The sequence below is a fragment of the Geotrypetes seraphini genome, chromosome 11 (assembly GCF_902459505.1).
Source record: "Geotrypetes seraphini chromosome 11, aGeoSer1.1, whole genome shotgun sequence".
Lineage (NCBI taxonomy): Eukaryota > Metazoa > Chordata > Amphibia > Gymnophiona > Dermophiidae > Geotrypetes > Geotrypetes seraphini.
This window is the reverse complement of record NC_047094.1, coordinates 52,737,016-52,750,690: the sequence shown is the minus strand read 5'-3', so window position 1 is coordinate 52,750,690 and position 13,675 is coordinate 52,737,016. Positions and strand designations below refer to the sequence as shown.

The 13,675-nt window shown below is 44.7% G+C and overlaps 1 protein-coding gene across 2 annotated transcripts in view; it reads left to right on the top strand.

Moving 5' to 3' along the window:
• The first annotated feature begins 6,004 nt into the window (after window positions 1-6,004).
• NTN3 (netrin 3) overlaps window positions 6,005-13,675 on the top strand; it is a 312,749-nt gene continuing 305,078 nt past the window's right edge. For both annotated transcript variants that reach the window (XR_004541108.1, XM_033963623.1), the window contains exons 1-2: window positions 6,005-6,122; window positions 6,595-6,785. The gene's annotated coding sequence lies outside the window, so the exon portion shown is untranslated. The remainder of the gene's footprint in view (window positions 6,123-6,594; window positions 6,786-13,675) is intronic.

Sequence of the window (13,675 nt, the reverse complement as noted above, 5' to 3'; positions counted from 1 at the left end):
CGCTCTTCGACGCACCATAACCTGACAATACCAGCAAGGAGAGAGATCAGACTGCAGACAATTAGGACTGGGTTTTTTCCCTGTGCTGCCCCTGAAGAATGGAATAGACTTCCATATTACATTAAGAAGCAGGTAAGGGGTGGGGAATTTAAAAAAAACCAAACAAATAAACTATTGAAACAACATTTGTTTTGTCTCATGAAGTATGAAGGCTAAGTTTATATTTGTCTTGTAAATTCATGCTGTGGCTGTTTCATTGGTGTTTAGCATGGAAAAGAATATGTAATAACTCAATTCTGCAGGATTTGATGGTTTGGTTATGCATTGTGAAACTTTTTATATTTTTCCAGATGCTTGTATGTAATTTTTTTGTGTATATTGTTTTGCGCTCCGCCTTGATTAAGATGGAATATAAATAAACAAACAGATCATGATCCAGCCAAAACGGAGGATCTGTAGTTAGGAGATTTTTCCTTTTAAAAATGAATCAAGATAAAGGATGTTCATAGTGCCTGTTTTTTGTTGAAATTGTATTGTTTAAGTGTGCCTCTTGTTCCCATTTGAAAAAAAATTAAAAGTTACAGTTGTTTTTCATAACTACTGAAAAAACCAAAAAAACTCTGTGGAGTGATGATGTTCCCAAATGGAATTTATTTGAAAGAATCAAAGTTCCAAAGGTACACTAAAATCATCCACATAAAATAATTCCATCCACATAAGAGCCTTAAAGGACCTAGTCTGCTAGGGATACAGGACTCAACACGGTCCGCGTTTCGACAAAAAGTCTTCTTCAGGGGTCCCTGGGGGTCCTATAAAGGTGAGTATGTGGGAAACAATTGTGTGGTGAGCCGGAAGTGAGAGATGCGTGCTTTTGAAATTTTTTAGCCATTACTATAATTTATGTTAATAGTGTGAGGGTTTTTTTTTTCATTTATATCAAGAGCGACATCCAGATACACATGCCTGAGACACGCTTTTCACAGTACCGGTACCTCGGGACCAGTCAGTGATTTTGGGTCATTAAAACCTGGCGCTTCGTTTGGAAACTCACCCGGCGACGATAGAGAATTGCCTGGAATGCTCATTTTAATATTAATGACCTCATTGTAATATCATTTTAATATTAATGACCTTGTTGTTTGCTTGGTAAGGGTCAGGGGCTGCTAGGAAGCTCAAAAAAGACAACGATGCGTCATTCTGAGAATCGGCCGGCAAAATACTGGCACGCTAAACCTGCTGGAACCGGTTTAGCGACCATCATTAAAGGCACAGTGAGTTTTGAGAATCCGACCCTCTGACAGTAATGAGCTCAGGTCACTAGAACAACTCAGTAAAAGCAGAGGGTAAATTCATTCCTTGCAGCTCACTTTGAGGGATAAGCGGTAGCTTTCCCAAGTCTATCTAGTTAATAATTGTTTATGTTCTTATCCTGTAGGAACTTGTCTAAACCCCTTTTAAACTCAGCTACACTAGATACCTTTACAACATCCTCTAACAACAAATCCCACAGCTTGACTGTAAATGAAAAAAATACTTCCTTAAATTTATTTTAAATCTGCTGTTAGTTTCATGGAGTGTCATCTCTGCCTAGCCCAGTTTGAAGGGATAAATAAATGTTCCCCCTAATTATGTTCAAAACTACTCTAGATTTTATAAACTCTTAAATTTCGCCTTTACGCTCTCTCCTCTGCAAGACGTCAGTCCTAGTCTTAGCCTTTCTTCATAAGGGATCTGTTCCATCCCCTTTATCATATTTGTGGCTCTTTTCTGAACCTTTCTTAATCCCACTAAGGGCCGGATTCTCAAAACATAGAAACATAGAACATGAAAGCAGAAAAGGGTCACGGCCCATCTAGTCTGCCCACACTAATGGCCTACCCCCTAACTACCTCCATGAAGAGATCCCACATGCCAATCCCATCTTTTCTTAAAATCTGGCATGCTGCTTGCCTCAATTACCTGTTGTGGAAGATTATTCCAGTGATCAACCACCCTTTCGGTGAAGAAATATTTTTTGGTGTCGCCATGAAATTTCCCACCCCTGATTTTCAACGGATGCCCTCTTGTTGTCGTGGATCCTTTAAGGACCTTGATAAGGCCTGTGACATATTTGAATGTCTCGATCATGTCTCCCCTCTCTCTGCGTTCCTCGAGTGAGTACAGCTGCAACTTACCCAGTCGTTCCTCATACGGTAGATCCTTGAGTCCTGAGACCATCCTGGTGGCCATTCGCTGAACCGACTCAACTCACCACACATCTTTTTGATAATGCGACCTCCAGAATTGTACACAGTATTCCAAATGGGGTCTTACCATGGATCTGTACAACAGCATTATGACCTCGGGCTTACGGCTGACGAAACTTCTACGGATACAGCCCATGATTTGTCTAGCCCTGGATGAAGCTTTCTCCACTTGATTACCAGTCTTCATGTCTTCGCTAATGATCACCCCCAAGTCACGTTCTGCTATAATCCTTGCTAGGATCTCACCATTTAGGGTGTAAGTCCTGCATGGATATTTTCCGCCAAGGTGCATGACCTTGCATTTTTTGGCATTGAAACTTAGTTGCCAAGACTTTGACCAATGCTCCAGCAGGAGTATGTCCTGTGTCATACTGTCGGGCATTGAGCTTTTGTCGGGCACTGTGCTTTCATCTGTTGTGCGGTTGCCTACAATGTTGCATAGTTTGGCGTCATCAGCGAATAATGTAATTTTACCTCGAAGCCCCTCAGCCAAGTCTCTTACGAAGATGTTAAATAGGATCTGGCCCAAGACCGAGCCCTGCGGCACTCCGCTGATCACCTCCGTCGTATCGGAGAGGGTACAGTTTACCACTACCCTCTGAAGTCTACCTCTAAGCCAGTCCCTAACCCATGCGGTTAATGTTTCACCCAGTCCCATCGAACCCATCTTGCTCAATAACCTGCGGTGTGGGACGCTATCAAACGTTTTGCTGAAGTCCAAGTACATGACGTCCAGGGACTCCCCTATATCCAGCTTTCTTGTTACCCAGTCAAAGAAGCTGATCAGATTTGATTAGCAGGACCAGGGCCGCCATCAGAAATTTCTGGGCCCCTTACTGAGCAATCCTATTGGGCCCCCCCACGCACCCCTTCCCCCCCGACCCCCCCTTCTTCCATGGGCCGAATACACACATACTTTTCTCTGTCGCCGCACTCTTTGACCAAAAGATTTGTAAGCCTGCAACTACGTCAAGGTAGACTCTTTTAGCAGGGCCCTAACCTAACCTAAACTAATCTATACCTATCTATTCTAAACTAACATATGTCTAATACTGAACTAATAACAAATTAACAAACATCTGCATAATAAATAATAGTGCTAGTAGCTATAATTCACTTTTGAATGTAAAATCTCAGTTAAGGATTTCTTTTGACCTTTGTAGGCCAGAAGTAGATCACAATTGCACAATATTTTTTGTAACAAGTATTAAATGTGTTTTTATAAATACTGTAAGCTTAATAAATATATCAGAAAAACTACACATCTGAGCGCATATCTGAACATACACATCTGTATGATCCCATCCTCCTCTGCTTGCCTATAGCTGCATCATGCATGTTAAAAATTTACGATATATTGATATGTGTACCTTCCTTCCTTCCCATCCATCCTCCTCAGCCTGTCCTTACACATCCACAGCTGCATGTTAATGATGATGTATGTGTTATGATGATAAATAAGTGCATATGAGCACATCATTAACATGCAGCTATGGATGAATATAAAAAAGAAACAATATTCTGTACAATTGTCAATTTATAAATCAGCGTCTTCTCCCCATTCTCTCTTCCCCATTTCCCTTCAGCGTCCTCAGCCCACTCTCTCTCCACTTTCCTTCAGCACACGCACATAAAAACAAGCAAGTAATTTATATCATTTTCATTCTATTCATTCATAGAAATTAAAGTCTAAATAATGCCAGTCACATAACAAAACATGATTAAATTCCCTGCACAGTCAAGCCTTCAAGGATTACTAGATGTCTTTCAGCAGTTCCCCTCCCTCCCTCCCTCTTACCTTTGTGGCCAAGTCAAAATGATCTACCAACAATAAAATTTTAAAAACACAAAGCACGCTGTACGCAGAGAAAATGTTAATTATCATTTATATTCCGCGGGTTTTCAAAGAGGTCAAGGCAGATGACTTTATGTAATGTCACCTCAGTAACAACTATACAAAAATAGACAAATATTCCCCCTCCCTTTTTACTAAAACGCGATAGCGGTTTTTAGCGCAGGGAGCTGCGTTGAATGCCCTACGCTGCTCTCAACGCTCATAGGCTCCCTGCGCTAAAAAACGCTATTGCGGTTTAGTAAAAGGGGGCCATAGTGCAAAATATAGACAGCATATATAAATTCTCAAAGCAGACACATTTTGATCACTAAATTGAAAATAAAACCATTTTTCCTACATTTGGTAATTTCATCAGTCTCTGGTTGCACTTTATTCTTCTGACTGTGCATCCAATATTTCTTCCCTTCTTTCAGCCTCCTGTATGCTTCCTCTCCTCCAGACCTCATTCCCTCCCCAAACTTTTTCTTTGTTTCACCCTGCCCCTTCTTTCTTTTTCTCTCTCTCCATATCCCCTTTCTTTCTGTATGTCTGTTTTTCTCTCTCTCACCCTGCCCCCTTCTTTCTCTCTCCACACCCTCTTTCGTTCTGTATGTCTGTCTTTCTCTCTCTCTCTTTCCGTGCCCCATTTTTCTTTGTTTCACTTTGCCCCCTTTCTTTCTTTCTGGCTTCCTCTCCCCCTTTCTTTCTTTCTCCCTGCCCTCCCCTATGCCACCACCATTGGGAAAATGCTGCCACCGCCACTGGGGAATAGGCTGCCACTGCCGCCATTGGGAATAGGCCAGCGCCGAGTTCGCCCTGCTTCTCTTCCCCGTGGAGCCGACCAACTCTCGCCACCCGATGTCTAACGTCGGAGAGGACGTTCTAGGCCAGCCAGGCAGCGATTGGCTGGCCCAGAACGTCCTCTCCGACGTCAGAATTGACGTGAGTGGTGAGAGTTGGCCGGCCCCACAGGGAAAAGCAGGGAGAACTTGGCGCCGGCCTGTTCCCGATGGCGGCGGTGACACTCAAGTGACTAAAGAGCTGCAGTTTGCCGGCCTAGGGAGAACACTGGAGGGTGGCCAGCTGTGCACCCCCTTGGGACATAAACCCGGGGTGGGGTGGACCGCCCCCCCCCCCCACCCTGGTATGCCACTTTCTGTACCTCACTCCCTCCCTATGACCAAAAATTCTCCTTTCTTCTATTCCCCGTGTACACAACCATCTCTTTCCCTCCCTTCCTCTCTCCCAAGTCCATGCCTTCTGTGTCCAAAAACCCATTCCCTTCCCCACCTCAGCATCTCTTTCCCTCCCTTTCTCTCTCCCAAGTCCATGCCTTCTGTGTCCCAAAACCCATTCTCTCCCCACCTCAGCATCTCTTTCCCTCCTTTCCTCTCTCCCAAGTTCATGCCTTGTGTCCAAAACGCACTCTCTCCCCCCTTTTGTGTTCCGCGTTTGCCTCCCAGCCCATCTTTGCAACTTTCTCAGCAAAACGAAGCTCAAGCCGCGAGGCTTGTCTTCTGTTTCCTACCCGGAGCTGACAGGGGGCCCGGGCTCCCCCAGGGTCCTAGGCCACAGTCTAGGGGGAGGGGAGGTCCGCCCCACGTGGACAGGAGAGAGCTGGACGGGGGACCCGCGGAGTTCAATACATCTCGAGCCGCGAGGCTCGTCTTCTGTTCCTGCCTGCCCTGCCGCGCACAAATAGCCGACCGGAAGTATTCTCCGACATCAGCGCTGACATCGGAGGGCAGGCTTTGCTTAAGCCCTCCCTCCGACGTCAGCGCTAAAATCAGGCAAGATGGTAGTTTGTCCGGGTTTTGGAAAGCCCTGACCTCCTGGCCACATCTGGAGGATCCTCAAGCATATGTGGATAATGTCACAAGCATTTGCGCATGCTCCAAAACCCTCCAGACGCAGTCCGGAGGTTGGAAAACAAAGATGAGGCTGGGTGGGGGTGGGGCTAGAAGCGGAACAGAGCATGGCTGGGGAGGAATAGGTGGGTCCATGTGTCTGGGTTTCTCTGGACAAAAATTTGGTAACCCTAGGTAAGACTATCAGGAGTCCAGTTTCTTCACCCCTCTAGGTTTCTCCCTCTTACTCTCTTCAGATAGGAATCAAAACTTTCCTAGCTGGGCTTCTTTCTTATAAGGGCAACGCTCCATTCCCATGGCCTAGAGGGTCCTCTACCTGCCCGCTCTTAAAACGGAAGTCCTATGAACTTGACCCTAAATTGTATTCGGGGAGTTACAGCTCCCTCCAGCAGACACTGCATCACCTTTCCCAGCTTAACAGGAAGTTAAAATCCCTAAACCTTAGCAAGGGTGCCTGGGAGATATAGTTTGCTGCCTCCTGGGATGCAACTCTACCATTTCCTTCCTTTAACCTACATAATCAGGGCTCTAGAGCTCCCCTCCCCCCTCCCCAACTATAGTTTCTCGAGCAATGTCTTCTCTTCTTAACACTTGACAGGGTCTCAACCCCTCACAATATGCTTACAAAAACTTCTTCCTTCAACAGGTGCTACCGATGTCCAGAGTACATGTTCAGCTCCAAATCCAGGCCGGATCATGCAAATGGAGAAAATTGAATGCAGCAGCCTTGGGGTATCCAAGGAAGAAACTGAACATCTGGTTCATGAAATTGCATCACAGATTTCTGATTTGGCCACCTGATAACTCAACGGAGTTGACAACATACTTCTGACCATGGTAGGCATCACAACAGTGATTTCTAGGAACTGTGTCAAACAATGTCACATTATTTGTTATAAGAGGAGCAAAATGATGTGAACGCTCCGTGACAGTAAAGCCGGTTTTTGGCTTAGATTTGTCATTTAGTCAGTGCGACAGATAGCACTGTGATTCACTGATACTTTGTCACCCATAAATTATTTAACATAGAAACATGATAGCAGATAAAGGCCTCTCATCCGCATCCACTATCTCCTCCTCTCCCTATTGGCTAAGGCTCTTAACATTTGCATCTTCTCTTCCTATAGGCTAAGGCTCTTTACACCTGCATTGTGAGGTCATAGAGCTGCCATCCGCAGTAACCATTATCTCTTTCTCTCTCTGAGAGATCCCACCTGCCTATCCCAGACCCTCTTGAATTCAGAGAAAGTCTGTCTCTACCACCTCTTCTGGGACACTGTTCCATGCATCTACTGCCCTTTCTGTAAAAAACTATTTCCTCTTAACATCATCCTATGCCCTCTCATTGCAGAGCTTCCTTTCAAATGAAAGAGAGTTGACTCATGCGCATTTATATCACATAGGTATTTAAATGTTTCTATAATATCTTCCCTCTCCCACCTTTTCTCCAAAGTATACTGATTCAGATCTTTAAGTCTGTCCCCCATACTCCTTATGATGAAGACCACACACCATTTTAGTAGCCTTCCTCTAGACCAACTCCATCTTTTGATATCTTTTTGAAGGCGTGGCCTCCAGAATTGTAAACAATATTCTAAATGAGGTCTCAACAAAGTCCTCATTTAGAATTGATTTGTATTTGATTGTGTAAACTCCTCTGACCCTATGTTGCATCCCTATATATATTTATTTTATATTTATTGTTGGACAAATAATAAAGGCAGAGAGTAAATAGTTTAATTGAGAGCAATGGACCACGGACAGACTGAGGAAGAAAGAAAAGCCCAGCGACAGTGATCATTTTACATAGGAAGAATCAAGGTTTTGAATATGTACTTGTAAACAGCAGTTTTGCAACTTGCATGTGTAAATAATGAATTTTTCAAAACTTACACAGCTAGAAAACTCCGTTTTGCAATTTTGAGGTGGTTGTTTAAAGCCAGAGAGGTAAGTAGCACATATATGATTTTATAAAATATCTGGGTAACTAGCAGAAATTGCAGCTACGTAGATTGAGACATTTGCCTACTTGGAAGAGGTGCAAATGTTAGCATGTAAAATACAGCAGTGTTTTTCAACCTTTTTTGGGCAAAGGCACACTTGTTTCATGAAAAAAATCACGAGGCACACCACCATTAGAAAATGTTAAAAAATTTAACTCTGTGCCTATATTGACTATATATAAAGTAATTCTCTTGAATAGGAATCAAATAAACACAAAGAAAGTATTTTATAATGCTGCCACCACCAACAACACCGTTGGCGGCGGTGGCACTCAAGTGGCTAAAGAGCCGCAGTTTGCCGGCCTAGGGACAACACTGGAGGGTGGCCAGCTGTGCACCCCCTTGGGACGTAAACCCGGGGTGGGGCAGACCGCCCTCCCCCCACCCTGGTATGCCACTATCTGTACCTCACTCCCTCCCTATGACCAAAAATTATCCTCTCTTCTATTCCCCGTGTACACAACCATCTCTTTCCCTCCCTTCCTCTCTCCAAAGTCCATGCCTTCTGTGTCCAAACACTCATTCCCTCCCCCACCTCAGCATCTCTTTCCCTCCCTTCCTCTCTCCCAAGTCCATTTCTTCTGTGTCCAAAAACGCATTCCCTCCCCCACCTCAGCATCTCTTTCCCTCCCTTCCTCTCTCCCAAGTTCATTCCTTGTGTCCAAAACGCACTCCCTCCCCCCTTTTGTGTTCCGTGTTTGCCTACCAGCCCATCTTTGCAACTTTCTCAGCAAAACGAAGCTCAAGCCGCAAGGCTTGTCTTCTGCTTCCTGCCTGCCCTGCCGCACACAAATAGCCGAACGGAAGTATTCTCCGACGTCAGCGCTGACGTCGGAGGGCAGGCTTTGCTTAAGCCCTCCCTCCGACGTCAGCGCTGACATCGGGGAACGCTTGAGATCGGTTATATGTTAGCTGCAGGGCAGGCAGGAACAGAAGACGAGCCTCGCGGCTCGAGATGTATTGAACTCCGCGGGTCCCCCGTCCAGCTCTCTCCTGTCCACGTGGGGCGGACCGCCCCTCACCCTAGACTGGTGGTACTGCCCTGATGGCGGCCCTGACCGTACGGCACACCAGGCAACATCTCGCGGCACACTAGTGTGCCGCGGAACAGCGGTTGAAAAACACTGAAATACAGTGTCCCATAAGTCACTACACACTTTTAATAAATTCTCAAAAATTGCACAAGAAACTTAGGGCTCCTTTTACAAAGGTGTGCTAGCGTTTTTAGCGCACGCATTGGATTAGCGCGTGCTATAGCGTGTGCGCTACCCGAAAAACTACCGCCTGCTCAAGGGGAGGCGGTAGCGGCTAGCACGCCCGGCATTTTAGCGTGCGCTATTCCGCGTGTTAAGGCTCTAACGCACCTTTGTAAAAGGAGCCCTTGGTTTATTCATATTATTAGCATCAACAAAAGAATCGTTGCAGTTTTACTTGCGAGGCTCGCCATCACGTTCCAACGCCTCGAAAACTAGTTTTATACTTCCGTATGAGCTCCTCCATTTTTGATAACTTTCAACCACCTTTGGACGCAATTGGCGAGCCACGGTTAAGGGATGATACGCTTACAAAAACTGCAAAGCCTAACTATTCTTTTGCTGATGGCCTCAAGTCTCTCCAAATGATACCTGGAACGAAATAGAAAAAAAATAAAAATAAAAAAAGCGTGTAGTGACTTTTGGGACTCCCTGTATACAGTATAAGAAGTCAGTTGAGGCAAAATGTGCTGTGATTTTGGGGCACTTTAGTCTTGTGATATATGAGCTTCCTACAGTTGGAGAGGATTTCCTGTGAAACTCTGGCTACTATCAGAAGTGGGATGGAAGCATTGCATACTTTCTGACATTGCCATGGTGGAACAACGCATTGATGATGATTGAATATTATTATTATTTGTAGTCAGCTATTGACTGGGCATATGAATTTTGAGGAAGGTTTTTATTCCAATGATTGAAATTTGTGGGATCAGTAAGATATATTTTTCTCTCTGCTCACAGAATATGCTGAGGCTTTTTCCTTCCCTTTTTTTTTTTTTTTTTTTTTTGTTTGATTAATGAGCCAAGCTTGTGGAGTTTGTTGATTACCTATGCTATTTTTATATAAAATATGAGTATAAAGTGAGACTCTACCTGCACGCCACCTGAACTCAGCCCCAGATCATGTCTACATGAGGAGTGTGTGGCGCAGTGGTTGAAGCTACAGCCTCAGCACCCTGGGGTTGTGGGTTCAAACCCCACGCTGCTCCTTGTGATCCTGGGCAAGTCACTTAATCCTCCATAGCCCCAGGTACGTTAGATAGGTTGTGAGCCCACCGGGACAGAGAGGGAAAATGCTTGAGTACCTGATTGTAAAACCGCTTAGAAAGCTTTGATAGGCGGTATATAAAATCCTAATAAACTTAAAAAAACTTAAACTTAAAAAACTTAACTTACATATGGGTCATAAACAAGTACATGCCTTCTTGTCAGTGTGCATATTTTTACGCATGTAAACACTAGGGTAATTTTATTAAAGATCTTAGATATGCAAAACAAAAAAAGCCTTTATGTATGAAAAACTCATTATAAAATTGCTTCCTAGACATGTGTTTCCGTGGAAAAATAGGAAATACAAACAATTTTTAGACCCACCCAAATTGCATGCAGCACCACAACTAGAGCCATTACATGCAAATATGAGACAGTCGCTTTCCAAACTGACCTCTATGATCTCTGCATCTCTCTTTGGCTTCTTTTACTACTTTATGTCCTTTCATCACTTATTTTCTTTTCTCCTTTGTCCTTTTCTATTTCTCTCCCTTTCCCCAACCTCTCTTTTTCTTTGCCCTCTTATATCCCTCTCTCCCATGCCATAGGCCAGCTATCTCGTTCTTTTCTCATTCTTGTCCTTTTTTATTATTATTTTCTCTCTGTTACCTTTTTCAGAGTGAGATATTGTAGTAGGGAGTCTGTTTAAGAAATTTCTGTTGTCCATTCTTAGGCTCATCCACAGCAAATCCATTCTTGGTCCGGTTATTCCTCTCAGGTTACCGTTAGAACATTCTTTCCCTACCACTAGATGGCACTACTTTACTGCTAGCTGGGAATGCTGTTAGCCATCAAGAATGAAGTACAGAGGTTCCTGTTATTGGTGGTGGTGAGTTAATATATAAAGTTAGTATACTGCCAACTAAAACAGCTGAACAACTGCATAGTCTCTATTAACATGAAGAAAGGAAAAGACCTCAGAGATTTCTGTCCATTAGGAGTGTGCAAAGCCAGAATGAAGTTTGGCTAGTCTTCATTTTCAATGAAGATGTTATGATATTTTTCTGCTTTTATTTTTCTTTTTTTTTGGTCACACATTCAGGGACATTTCTATAACTGGGTGTCACAAAGTAGGTGCCTTTTCATTCTATAATAACATCTGGGTGCCAAGATGCCACTATAGACTACTAGAGTAAGTTGGCATCGGCACACTTAAATCTTGATGTGGCTGCTTATCCTATGTCAGTAGCAAGTAATGGGGAAAATTATGTCACCAACAATTTGAAACTCGGGATTTGAAACCTTTATTCATGAGATAAGTTTTTTTTAAAAAGTTTTTTTCCATATGCATATTTATTTATTGAATTTTTTTGACACATGTGGGTGATTTAGCACTTTACATAAAAGTGAACCACCAATTGTCATAACTTCATGGTTATTTGTGTGAAGAGTTGTTCTATGAGAACACTTTATTTTTATTTTTTAATATTATGGTAGTAGTTTTAATTATATGTTGGATTTTTTTGCTGAAAATTGATACCCTATGTCAATTGCAGGCGCGAATGTTGAGCAAATTACATGGATAGAAGGGAATTCAATATATGTTGCCGAAAATTAATGCAGTATTTTATAAAGGGAGCACACCCTTATAGAATAATATTTGGTCTAGATCTCATTCTAATAGTTCCAAACACTATTTTTCTTAAACACCAAATAAGGGACAAAAAGGTACCTAAACTCATAGGTATCGGAACGGGGGGGAGGGGCACAAGGGCTATGGCCTCCCCCAAAATTGCCTGCTCTGTTGGTGATACGGTGGGGGGAAACCCACCCCACACTTCTTATGATGCTGGGAGCTTGCTACCGGCCAGTGTGCCTGCTGGTTGGCACTCTCTAACTCGCCCCTTCGCCTGCATCTACTCCTCCCGCCAGCTCGCTTGCTCACTCAACTTCCAACCGCATTTAACTTCTTAGAAAAGCACTACAGCACCCTGCCGCTGGCCCAAGGGCGGGCTGCAGTGGAGAGTTAGACACCTGCCAGCAGCAGGACGGCATAGCGCTTTTCTTTTCTTGGGTTTTTGTGGGGGTATTTTACATCATATTTAAGTTTTATTTATTTGTCAGGCGAGGAAGGTTCTGCCGGCTCTGGCGTTTTCATTCCGTAGTGAGTAGGGCTGGTTGAGCCGGGCTCCCTCCCTGTGTGCACGCAGCGGGAGGGACGGACACATGGAACTCTAGGCCTGGGACAGAGAGGGATGTTGTGTCTGCAGGCGTGTGTTCCCAGGCTGAGCATCCTGCTCCGAGCTGGCCGGCAGCCATCGTTTCTGTGCGGTAGCCCACACTGAAGGGCACATCGCATGCGGCACTGTGGTCAGCTCCCTGCTCGCTTTCAGTCATGGAATTGGGTTTTGATCCCAGCGAGCCGACGCTTCCACGGATTCCGGAAAGCAGGAGCTGGTACAGCACTCTGGCCAGGTTGAGAACGGCAGTCTGCAGCTGGTGAGTACTCGGAGCCAACACCTGACGTGCGTGTCTGGCTGCAAGCAGGCTGAAGCGCCGGCACAGCGCTTTTCTAAGAAGTTAAACACGGCAGGAGGGCAGATGAACAGGCAGGAGGGAGGAGTAGATGAGGCAAACGAGCACGTTAGAGAGTGCCAACCAGCAGGCACGCTGGCCGGTAGCTAGGTGTAGAGAGGAGCATATGGGACTGGGGGAAGGGAGAGATATTGGACTCAGATGAGGGAAGGAGGGAGAGATGTGAGAAATGGAGTAAGGGAGGGAATGATGTCAGATATGTGAGGGACAGGGAGAGATGGATTTGGGGAAAGCAGAGGGGGGTAGAAGGAGGACAGGGAGGGGGCAGAAGAGGGACAATAAAAGATGGATTTGGAGAAGGACAGAGGTGCAGTGGTGGAGAGGGGAAAATGGGCGCACTTTGTGTAGTTTAATTTTGTGGTTATCATTGTGTATAAGATTATATTGTGTGTATGTGAAAAATGAATGGAAGAAATGGTGTTTACAATTAGTACTATTATTATGGGGGTGAGGTCTGGGGAGGAGCTTGGGCAGGTTTGGGGCGGTGTCTAGGGCGGAGATTTTGAGCCCCCCCCAAACAAAAAAGTGTTCCACTGCCTATGCCCAAACTTACCAGATGGCCACTAGAAGGATGTAAGCTAGACACCCCCCCCCCACACACACACACACTCCCCCAGTGGCCACTGAACCTTCCCATCCCCAAAGATATAAATGAAACAGTACATACCTGCCTGCATGACAGCTTTAGATGATATGGGCGATCATATGGAGCAGCAAGTAGGTTTCTGGAGTAACCTGGTTGTCAGTGCAGTGGACTGCAGAGAAGGGGACCCAGGCCCATAAGAACATAAGAATAGCTTTACTGGGCAAGACCAATGGTCCATCAAGCCCAGTAGCCCATCCTCAAGGTGGCCAATCAGGTCACTATTACCTGGCAAAAACCCAA